Source organism: Rutidosis leptorrhynchoides, chromosome 3 (genome assembly GCF_046630445.1).
Source record: "Rutidosis leptorrhynchoides isolate AG116_Rl617_1_P2 chromosome 3, CSIRO_AGI_Rlap_v1, whole genome shotgun sequence".
Lineage (NCBI taxonomy): Eukaryota > Viridiplantae > Streptophyta > Magnoliopsida > Asterales > Asteraceae > Rutidosis > Rutidosis leptorrhynchoides.
In genome coordinates, this window is record NC_092335.1 from 79,514,136 (window position 1) to 79,527,087 (window position 12,952).

Genomic DNA, 12,952 nt, shown 5'->3' on the forward strand with positions numbered 1-12,952 from the left:
TACCCAAAGTCTTGGGAGTCGCCTCAAAACATATCGTATTATTACTTGCTACACGTACAACTCGACGCGAGACCCAGATTGAATTTCTAGAAAGGAACCAAATGACGTTACCTGAACCTGAGCATTTTGAAGAAATTTCAGGACATTTAGGCATTAATGCATGATCTACGGAACCTACGCACTTACACCGAGAAACCATGAGATTAATTATGTAGATCTTTGATATCGGGCAAAAAGTCACGTTTTTACCCCCTAAATTAAGCCCTAAAATAATAAAGATTAAAACTTTGTTGGAAAAATTATCGCTTTTTTAGTTGATTTTGTAGATTAAGTAATTATAAAGGCGATGCAAAAAGAATCAAGTAAAACGGAGCTAAAACAAAGATTCTAGAGAGAAAATGGCGAAAGACAAAAAATCAAGTTACGATCCAGTGAATCAAGGCTGACCAGCACCAGATACGGCCTGCCATACGGCCTGCCAGTATGGGGTACGGCCTGTCAAACGGTCCCGCAAACGGCCCCTTATAACGGCCTGCCAAATACGGGCCACCAAACGGGCTGCCATACGGCCTGCCAGCCGTATTCTGGAAAAAATCTGGTCTATTTAAAGGGCCTTCTCCATCCATTCCAACACACACCCAACTTGCAATTCAATTTATATTTTCAATCTTTTAGTTAGTTTTTAGTAGTAGTTAGCTTAGCTTTTATTTTCCGGAGGATATCCCGGCGAGTCCCTGCGATCTCGGGCAGATTTGTTCGGCCTTTTCAGGTTTTTATCCGAAACGCTTGTCTTTTGTATTAAACATGTATTCTTACTTTTTATGTTTAATAATGCGTTCTGATATTGCCATGATATCTTAATTTATCTATAAGTTGCCATGATAGAAGTTTGGGTTAGCGTAATTATGTTAATTTAGTACGATTACTGTTATAATGTTGAACTAGGAAGTCTGATAGATTTGTATTCTAGCATCTTAAGGATTGACCAACCTAGGTTGTGATCAGGACTTGTCCACCTATATGAAATTAGTTACTTCATAGGATTAAGACCCCTGGTTATACTGTATCTGAAGATTCTATGAACTCGGTATGGCTGGAGTTCTCGAGAGGCATCTAATGCACTTTTAGGACACGGAACCTAGGAATTGAGACATGAATGACCTAGTATACCTATTGACTGTTCCGAAGAGACCTATTTGGAGATGTTAAGATCTAGTTAGTACCTTTACTATATGACCCAAGCCTATTGCATGTTCTTTTCTGATTGTTGCCCTAGGTCTTAGTCATATCAACTGTTTAGGTATTCATTAGGTTTCTATCTGCTTTACTATCAGTATATTAACTGTGATGTTGTATAATGTTTGATTTGTTGTGATCTCATTAGTATGATGGAATGGTTGTTAGTTTTCATTTAAGGTTTTGCCAACTTAAACCGACGGATTCCTTCCGTTTGTGATCAGTGTTCAATCAACACGGTACGTTGTTATTCAGTTACCTAAACTGATAACGAGGGTTAGGATTAGAGCTTAACTCACTAATAAACCTAGTACTCTACTGAGGATAACCTTCGAGGTATTGTTACACTTCAGTTATACGACCAAGTGATATACTTCTCACTGCTCAAAGAGAACTCCGAGAGTTCAGAGATAAGTAGGTCTGTGTAATTGGCTCATCCAACCAGATCTACATCATTCCAAGCATAGTCTTAACATAAGCATAATTACCTTTCCCTAACCCAATACTGATATCTTGGTCAACATTTCCCTGATCTGCATACTCCGGAAATCCTCTCACTTTATTTACTTTTCTGCATTTAGGACCTTTAGCTAAAATCAACTACTATCCTTTATCCAGGTAATTTAACTAAAAGATAATTATCCACTTGATCTTCAATTCGTTAATCAGCATAAAATACGACACTAGGTTAACTTACACCTTCTACACCTTAGAAATTAAAAGTAAATTTAGGCCCCGCATAATATAAATAAACGAAGACGCTGTGTGCTACCGAATCAGACATCGTACGACCTAACGACACCGCACAAAATAAAACCGTCCGTTAGAGGCATATCAGTAGCTCTATCTTCTTTGGCACCGCTGCTGGGGATCGAATATTCTGATCGAGAAAGATTTTAAACAAACAAAGTATTGTTTGGTGGTGTCTAAGAAAGACAATTATACACGGACTTGGTTGTTGGATTTTCCGAACAATCTCCAATTATATTGGAACCAAAAGGATCCTGCCTCTCCGTAGTCGGCCTGGCCACCTCGATACAAGTAATCTGTGAGAAGTCCTATCAGTTAAGATATCCGATCTGGTTAGCGACCGAATTTCAAGAATAATTGTTTTTATTAAATTATCGATCCTTTTAGTAAATTAATATTTTTTAAAAGTTATTTTTAAGTCTTTTTTTTAAACAGAAAATCTAAAAAAATGAAACAACAAGATACCCTTGCTTCTATGCATAAGTCATGCTTAGAGGAAAAAGGAGGACCAATCACCTTAGGAACCGAAGAAATTCCTGAAATCAGTTCACACATGATTAAACTAGTCAGTATGATCTGTAAATTTCAAGGATTACCGACTGACGATCCAAACTTTCATATAAACAAATTTATCAGTCTGGTTGACTCTCTTAAGAAGGAAACAAACGAGAAAAACATTTTAAAACTTCATCTTTTTCAATATTCACTTTCTGCACACGCTTCAGCATGATTTGATGCACTTAACCCGAATTCAATCCATACATGGGAGGATTTAGCCACTAAATTTCTAAACAAATTTTATCCACCCTCCCTGCAAACCTGTTTAAGAAATGACATCACTAACTTTTCTCAAAAAGAAAATGAGTCATTATGTCTAGCATGGAATAGAGTAAAGATGATGCTTAAAAGATGTACGAATCATTCGTTAAGTTGGGCAGACATAATCTGTACGCTTTACAATGGTTTGATCAAGGATGATAAGTCTCTCCTAGACATGGCCTCACAAGGCAATTTCATGTCCCGAACAGCAGATGCAGCATGGAATCTCTTGGACACAATAGCTGCACAGCAGGAAGATTGGAACAATGAAGCTGCTGAGAAGGATGACGTCTTCGCTCATACGGTAAAAATGCTGGAAACCAGGTTACAAGATCTCACCCTCACTCTTCAAAGTTTACCAATTCCTAAAAACTCCGATGCTACTAGAACCAATCTAAGGTATCCTTACCCTAGATGGGGACATAAACAGCAAAATAGCTCGAATCGTAATATAATATTCCCGTTGAATAAACCTACTCTCCACTCTAAGGAAATTTTAGTTGAATTTATGAAAAGCAATACATGATAAACCTTCAAGTCATAGAATGCCAGAACAAGTTCGACACTTTGATAAAGACTTTTGAAGAATTAATCACGAATTTTCAGCTTACGCTTAAACGTTTAACCACTAGAATTGATATAGAGTGTAGTGAGTTTGATGCCCTAGTAATTACTAGAGGAGGGAAGGAAACAACTGTTAATATACCCATACAAGATTTTTTCGATAAGGAACCTGCCAATTGGCCCAGTCGTCAATCCACCGGAACCTATCTCTCCTAAAGCCCCAAAAATTATTCCGCGTGCCCGCATACCTTTCCCAGGTAGGCTTAGGAAGGAAAAACAAGAAGCACAATTTGCTAAGTATTGGGATATTATTAAGAATTTACATTTGAATGTACGTCTAGTAGATGCTTTAGTAGAAATGCCAAACTGTGCTAAATTTTTCAAAGAACTGCTTTCAAACAAAGAGAGATTAAGAGAGATAGTTAGCTTGCCCTTAAGTGAAGAATGCTCGTTAGTGTTACAACATGGAATTTTCCCTAAGTTAGGAGATACAGGAAGATTTACGGTACCTTGCTACCTGCAAGATGTCCAAATTAGCAATGCGTTAGCAGACTTAGGAGCCAGTGTAAACCTAATGCCTTATTCATTATTCAAGAAGCTAGGATAAAATGACTTAAGGCCAACCAGAATGACTATCCAACTCGCAGACAGATCAGTTAAGATTCCTCAGGGAATAGCTGAAGATGTCCTAGTTAGAGTGGATAAGTTCGCGTTTCCCGTTGATTTTGTCATTATGGATATTGAGGAAGACACGAAGGTCCCACTCATTCTTGACAGACCATTCCTAAATACTGCCAAGGCCGTAATTGACTTTCACGAGAAATCATTGAAGTTAAGGGTTGGAAGAGAAGAAATCACATTCAATGTTGATCGCCGCATGAACCATCCTAAGGAAGAAGATGTGAATCTCTCTGATTCTTTTCAAGAACTCGTCAACGAATACCTGGAAGAGACTATGGCTATATGCAGTCAAGATCAAATTTCTAAGGATCTGTTCTTTACACCTCCTAAAGGGAATCTCGACAACCATTCAGCCATAGACCTTAGTCAACACATATCTCCCCTCTCTGAAAGTAACTTTCTTGGCAATACTATTCAAATAGCACCACTAGGACAAGGCATTCCTTTACCTCTATTAAGGAGAAGACCGAATAAAGAAACAGATTTCATTCCGGTATATCAGGAACCCCAGTCAAGGGAAGACTGTGAGGAGTTTCCCGAACATACCTTTGAAACTAAAGAAGACGTTTTTGAAGAGGAAGCATTAAGAAGGATAATTTCCAGAAATGAAGAACAGATAGCATCAGTGACCGCTACTGAAGAATCAGAATTCCAGGAGAAGTACGACTCGTTAGACCGAAAGGAGATAGCTAGGATGAAGCAATCTATCGAGGAGCCTCCGGAATTGAAATTGAAGAAGTTACCCGATAATCTGGAGTATGCATTCTTAAAAGGAGAATCGCAACTCACTATGATCATATCGAAAGACCTCATGCCACAAGAGAAGGCGAAATTGATTCAAGTTTTGAAATCACATAAGAAGGCAATTGCTTGAAAGATCTCCGACATCAAAGGGATCAGCCCCAACTATTGCACCCATAAGATCTTCATGGAAGATGATTTCAATCCTTTAGTTCAGAGGCAAAGAAGGGTCAACCCTATGATTCAAGAAGTCGTCAAGAAAGAAGTAATCAAACTTCTGGATGCCACTCTGATCTATCCAATCTCTGATTCACCATGGGTTAGTCCTGTTCAAGTGATACCCAAAAAGGGAGGGACAACCGTAATTCAAAATGAGAATAATGAGCTTATTCCAACTCGGGAAGTCACCGGTTGGAGGGTTTGCATAGATTATCGTAAACTAAACGATGCAACTCGGAAGGATTATTTTCCATTACCTTTTATCGATCAAATGTTGAAACGTCTATCAGGAAATGAGTACTACTGTTTCCTTGACAGTTTTTTCGGCTACTTTCAAATTCCCCTCGATCCAAAGGACCAAGAGAAGACAACCTTTACCTATCCTTATGGAACATTTGCTTATCGACGTATGCCCTTTGGGTTATGCAATGCACCAGCTACATTTCAGCGATGCATGGTAGCAATATTCCACGACATGATTGAACATTGTATGGAATTCTTCATGGACGGCTTCTCAGTCTTTGGTAGTACCTTTGATTCATGCCTTTCAAACCTTGACAAGATGCTCACCCGGTGCGAAGAGTCAAATTTAGTTCTGAATTGGGAAAAATATCACTTCATGGTAAAAGAAGGGATAGTTTTAGGACCTAAGATCTCAAAAGCAGGAATAGAAGTTGATAAGGCTAAGATTGAAACTATTACAAAACTTCCAGAACCTACCACAGTAAGAGCGGTAAGGAGTTTCCTAGGACACGCTGTAGTGACCCGAACTTTTCCATGTTTATATATATTAATTGAGATTGATATTTACATGATTAAATGTTTCCAACATGTTAAGCAATCAAACTTGTTAAGACTTGATTAATTGAAATATGTTTCATATAGACAATTGACCACCCAAGTTGACCGGCGATTCACGAACGTTAAAACTTGTAAAAATGACATGACGATATATATATGGATATACATATGGTTAACATGAGATTATGATAAGTAAGTATCTCAATAAGTATATTAACAATGAGTTATATACATATAAACAAGACTACTAACTTAAGGATTTCGAAACGAGACATATATGTAACGATTATCGTTGTAACGACATTTAAATGTATATATATCATATTAAGATATATTAATATATCATAATATCATGATAATATAATAATTTAACATCTCATTAGATATAATAAACAATGGGTTAACAAGATTAATTGAGATCGTTAACTTAAAGGTTTCAAAACAACACTTACATGTAACGACTAACGATGACTTAACGACTCAGTTAAAATGTATATACATGTAGTGTATTTAGATGTATTAAAATACTTTTGGAAGACTTCAAGACATATATCAAAACACTCATACTTAACGAAAATGGTTACAGTTACTTTTCCATTCTTTTCTTTCATCAAGAATTCTAGTCGTATTCTTACCCGTATTATACACAGCTTCAAAACGTACTTACTATGAGTATATACCAATAGGAACTAGCATGGGATTCCACTCTTGATTATGTCATGTATGACTAATCAATTTTAACTTCTACCATGAGCTAGTCAACTAACTAGAACTCCTTTTAACCCCACTCACCACTCACCAATTATCACTCATCATTCACTCCATTTCACTTCCAATTCTCTTTCTAATTCTCTCTCAACACACACACACTATTATGAACGTATTTTTCCAGTAGTTAATCATCATCTTCATCAAAAATCACTTCAAGAATCAAGCTATAATCATCATAGGAAGAACACTTCAAGAACACTTCAAAAATCCCTTCAAGTTTACTAATTTACTTCCAAGCTTTCTAATTCATTCCAAGTAATAATCTAAGATCAAGAAACCTTTGTTATATACAGTAGGTTATCTTTCTTATTCAAGGTAATATTCATATTCAAACTTTGATTCAATTTCTATAACTATAAACTATCTTAATTCGAGTAAAAATCTTACTTGAACTTGTTTTTGTGTCATGATCCTACTTCAAGAACTTTCAAGCCATCCAAGATCCTTTGAAGCTAGATCATTTCTTGTCACTTCCAGTAGGTTTACCTACTAAACTTGAGGTATTAATGATGTTCATAACATCATTCGATTTATATATATAAAACTATCTTATTCGAAGGTTTAAACTTGTAATCACTAGAACATAGTTTAGTTAATTCTAAACTTTTTCGCAAACAAAAGTTAATCCTTCTAACTTGACTTTTAAAATCAACTAAACACATGTTCTATATCTATATGATATGCAAACTTAATGATTTAAAACCTGGAAACACGAAAAATACCGTAAAACCGGATTTACGCCGTCGTAGTAACACCGCGGGCTGTTTTGGGTTAGTTAATTAAAAACTATGATAAACTTTGATTTAAAAGTTGTTATTCTGAGAAAATGATTTTTATTATGAACATGAAACTATATCCAAAAATTATGGTTAAACTCAAAGTGGAAGTATGTTTTCTAAAATGGTCATCTAGACGTCGTTCTTTCGACTGAAATGACTACCTTTACAAAAACGAATTGTAACTTATTTTTCCGACTATAAACCTATACTTTTATGTTTAGATTCATAAAATAGAGTTCAATATGAAACCATAGCAATTTGATTCACTCAAAACGGATTTAAAACGAAGAAGTTATGGGTAAAACAAGATTGGATAATTTTTCTCATTTTAGCTACGTGAAAATTGGTAACAAATCTATTCCAACCATAACTTAATCAACTTGTATTGTATATTATGTAATCTTGAGATACCATAGACACGTATACAATGTTTCGACCTATCATGTCGACACATCTATATATATTTCGGAACAACCATAGACACTCTATATGTGAATGTTGGAGTTAGCTATACAGGGTTGAGGTTGATTCCAAAATATATATAGTTTGAGTTGTGATCAATACTGAGATACGTATACACTGGGTCGTGGATTGATTCAAGATAATATTTATCGATTTATTTCTGTACATCTAACTGTGGACAACTAGTTGTAGGTTACTAACGAGGACAGCTGACTTAATAAACTTAAAACATCAAAATATATTAAAAGTGTTATAAATATATTTTAAACATACTTTGATATATATGTATATATTGTTATAGGTTCGTGAATCAACCAGTGGCCAAGTCTTACTTTCCGACGAAGTAAAAATCTGTGAAAGTGAGTTATAGTCCCACTTTTAAAATCTAATATTTTTGGGATGAGAATACATGCAGGTTTTATAAATGATTTACAAAATAGACACAAGTACGTGAAACTACATTCTATGGTTGAATTATCGAAATCGAATATGCCCCTTTTTATTAAGTCTGGTAATCTAAGAATTAGGGAACAGACACCCTAATTGACGCGAATCCTAAAGATAGATCTATTGGGCCTAACAAACCCCATCCAAAGTACCGGATGCTTTAGTACTTCGAAATTTATATCATATCCGAAGGGTGTCCCGGAATGATGGGGATATTCTTATATATATGCATCTTGTTAATGTCGGTTACCAGGTGTTCACCATATGAATGATTTTTATCTCTATGTATGGGATGTGTATTGAAATATGAAATCTTGTGGTCTATTGTTATGATTTGATATATATAGGTTAACCCTATAACTCACCAACATTTTTGTTGACGTTTAAAGCATGTTTATTCTCAGGTGAATACTAAGAGCTTCCGCTGTTGCATACTAAAATAAGGACAAGATTTGGAGTCCATGTTTGTATGATATTGTGTAAAAACTGCATTCAAGAAACTGATTTCGATGTAACATATTTGTATTGTAAACCATTATGTAATGGTCGTGTGTAAACAGGATATTTTAGATTATCATTATTTGATAATCTACGTAAAGCTTTTTAAACCTTTATTTATGAAATAAAGGTTATGGTTTGTTTTAAAAATGAATGCAGTCTTTGAAAAACGTCTCATATAGAGGTCAAAACCTCGCAACGAAATCAATTAATATGGAACGTTTTTAATCAATAAGAACGGGACATTTCAGTTGGTATCAGAGCGTTGGTCTTAGAGAACCAGAATTTTGCATTAGTGTGTCTTATCGAGTTTGTTAGGATGCATTAGTGAGTCTGGACTTCGACCGTGTTTTCTTTAAAAATGATTACTTAACATTTTTGTTGGAAACTATATATTTTTAACATATGAATATTATGTGATATATTAATCTCTTAACGTGTTTGATATTATGTGATAGATGTCTAGCTCTAGAACAAGTCCCATTGACTCACCTAATAATAATGAAGAGTCAAATGTAAATTGGAATGATTCGTGGACTGATTCACAAGTTCCCGAAGAGGAACCGGAAGAAGAGTCGGAACCGGAAGAAGAATCGGAACCGGAAGAAGAATCGGAACCGGAAGAAGAATCGGAACCGGTAGGGGAAATAATAAAACGGTTAAGTAAAAGAGAATCCTCAACCAACCGACCAAGGTTAATTATGGTCAATGGTGTTTCCGCCAAGGAAGCAAAATATTGGGAGGATTACCAATTCTCCGATGAATCGGATTCCGACGAGAATTCCGATGATGTTATAGAAATTACCCCAACTGAATTTAAAAAGGAAAAAGAAAATAATAAGGGAAAGGGCATAAAAATAGAGAAATCTAATTCCAACCCCGATGAACTTTATATGTATCGTCAACCTCCGAAGTCCTTAAGTTGTAACAATGACCCGGGAACCTCTAAACCACCAGGTTTTTCTAAACCAATGTGGACAACGACGGCTCGTATTAGGGGAACATCATATATCCCTAGAAACTTAGCAAAACGAACCAAAACCGAACAAGAAGAAACGAGCGAGTCGGAATAAGATAGTTGTATTCGTGTGGTGTAATATATGTAATATAGTGTGCTTATGCTTTATGATATATGTAAAAATTGCTTGTATTAATAAGTATTTTTTTTATGAATCTAACTCTTGTCTATTTTACAGTATAAAAACACAAAATGGATAGACAACCCAATATTTTAAGAGACCTACCCGGAGACATGATTGATGAAATCTTGTCTAGAGTCGGTCAGAATTCCTCGGCACAACTATTTAAGGCGAGATCAGTTTGTAAGACATTCGAAGAACGTTCCAAGAATGCCTTGGTTTATAAAAGGCTTTCGTTCGAAAGATGGGGGATATCACATTGGGAAATCCATAAGTTACGATGTGTTTACTTTGACGCATATATTGCGGGGAACCCAAATGCTATTTTATGCAACGGGTTAAGAAATTATTTTGACTCAGTATATCCGAATATAGGACTTCGTGATTTAGAAAAAGCGGCTAACATGCAACATAAAGAAGCATGTTATGCTTACGGGTTAGTAATGTTCGCTTCTCACCAAAGTGAGAACAAGAACATCGGGCTACAACTATTAAACAAAACGTTCCCACAAGTGACGGAGTCGGTAATTAGGGTAAGAAATGAGGTTTTTAGGTTATTTCGAGACTGTTGGTCATTACGTAACCCTCGTCCCTTTGACGACGTTACAACACGCTGTCTTATCAACGGCCATAACGGTTATGTTCCACAAGACCAAGGATGGGAAGTAGTCCTAGTAAAACCAGAATGCATGACTTGTTTCTGGACGTATGAATTACGTGTCTTTATTGCCTTTGCTGAACGACTTGTGTACTAGCTAGAATTATCTTCACAACTATCTTGTATCAAAGTTATTGTGTGCTATATTTCATGCTTTATGTAAAATAAGCGGTATTGGAAGTTTGTAAAATATTGTATAAAAGTTTGAACGCGAAATATTATTACAATCAGTTTTTCATATAGAATTGTAGTAGTTGAATTGTATATTAGCTACTAAGTATGAACTTAACGGGTAGGTACTACCCGAATTTAAACTTATAAAACGCTAATATGAAGAAAAAGCTTTTATAAATGAGTTCATATTATGCTACGAAATACTATTAACTACTCTTAATATTATGTATGATTAACTTGTTCCATTTGACTATTTTGTAGGAAATGGCACCGACTACTCGACACACCGTGAATATGAATGAAGAGGAATTCCGTACTTTTCTAGCTTCAAACATAGCCGCAGTACAGGCTGCGCTACATACCAACAATAACCTTGGATCTGGCAGTACAGGAAATTGTGTAAGATGCACCTACAAAGAATTCACTGCCTGCAAACCTTTGGAATTTGATGGAACCGAAGGACCGATCGGATTGAAACGGTGGACCGAGAAGGTCGAATCGGTGTTTGCCATAAGTAAGTGTACCGAAGAGGACAAAGTGAAGTACGCTAAGCATACCTTCACAGGTTCTGCGTTAACATGGTGGAATACCTATCTAGAGCAAGTGGGACAAGATGATGCGTACGCACTACCGTGGTCAGCATTCAAGCACTTGATGAACGAGAAGTACCGTCCCAGAACCGAGGTCAATAAGCTCAAGACAGAACTTAGAGGGTTACGAACCCAAGGATTTGATATTACCACGTACGAAAGACGATTCACAGAATTGTGCCTATTGTGTCCGGGAGCATTCGAAGATGAGGAAGAGAAGATCGACGCGTTTGTGAAAGGCTTACCGGAAAGAATCCAAGAAGATATAAGTTCACACGAGCCCGCCTCCATACAACAGGCATGTAGAATGGCTCACAAACTAGTGAACCAGATTGAAGAAAGAATTAAAGAACAGACTGCTGAAGAAGCCAATGTGAAGCAAGTCAAAAGAAAGTGGGAGGAAAACGGTGATAAGAATCACCAATACAACAACAACAGCAATTACAACAATAATCGCAACAATTATCCCAACAATCGCATCATCAATCGCAACTACAACAAACGGCCCAACAACAACAACAACAACAACAACAGCAACTACAACAATCATCCCAACAACAATAATAACCGCAACAACAACAACAATCAGAAGTAGCTATGCCAAAGGTGTGAAAAGTATCACTCGGGGTTCTGCACCAAATTTTGCAACAAGTGTAAAAGAAATGGTCATAGCGCGGTGAAGTGTGAGGTCTACGGACCAGGGGTTAATAGAATGAAAGGAACAAATGGTGTCGGAACGAGTAATGGCAGAGCAAGTAGTGTCGGAGCAAGTTATGCCAATGTAGTTTGTTATAAATGTGGAAAACCGGGCCACATTATTAGAAATTGCCCAAACCAGGAGAACACGAATGGACAAGGCCGCGGAAGAGTTTTCAATATTAATGCGGCAGAGGCACAGGAAGACCCGGAGCTTGTTACGGGTACGTTTCTTATTGACAATAAATCTGCTTACGTTTTATTTGATTCGGGTGCGGATAGAAGCTATATGAGTAGAGATTTTTGTGCTAAATTAAGTTGTCCATTGACGCCTTTGGATAGTAAATTTTTACTCGAATTATCAAATGGTAAATTAATTTCAGCAGATAATATATGTTGGAATCGAGAAATTAAATTGGTTAGCGAAACACTTAAGATTGATTTGATACCAGTAGAGTCAGGGAGTTTTGATGTGATAATCGGTATGGACTGGTTGAAAGAAGTGAAAGCAGAGATCGTTTGTTACAAAAATGCAATTCGCATTATACGAGAAAAAGAAAAACCCTTAATGGTGTACGGAGAAAAGGGCAACACGAAGCTACATCTTATTAGTAATTTGAAGGCACAAAAACTAATAAGAAAAGGTTGCTATGCTGTTCTAGCACACGTCGAGAAAGTACAAACTGAAGAAAAGAGCATCAATGATGTTCCCATTGCAAAAGAATATCCCGATGTATTTCCGAAAGAATTACCTGGATTACCCCCACAGCGATCCGTTGAATTTCAAATAGATCTTGTACCAGGAGCTGCACCAATAGCTCGTGCTCCTTACAGACTCGCACCCAGCGAGATGAAAGAACTGCAAAGCCAATTACAAGAACTTTTAGAGCGTGGTTTCATTCGACCAAGTACATCACCGTGGGGAGC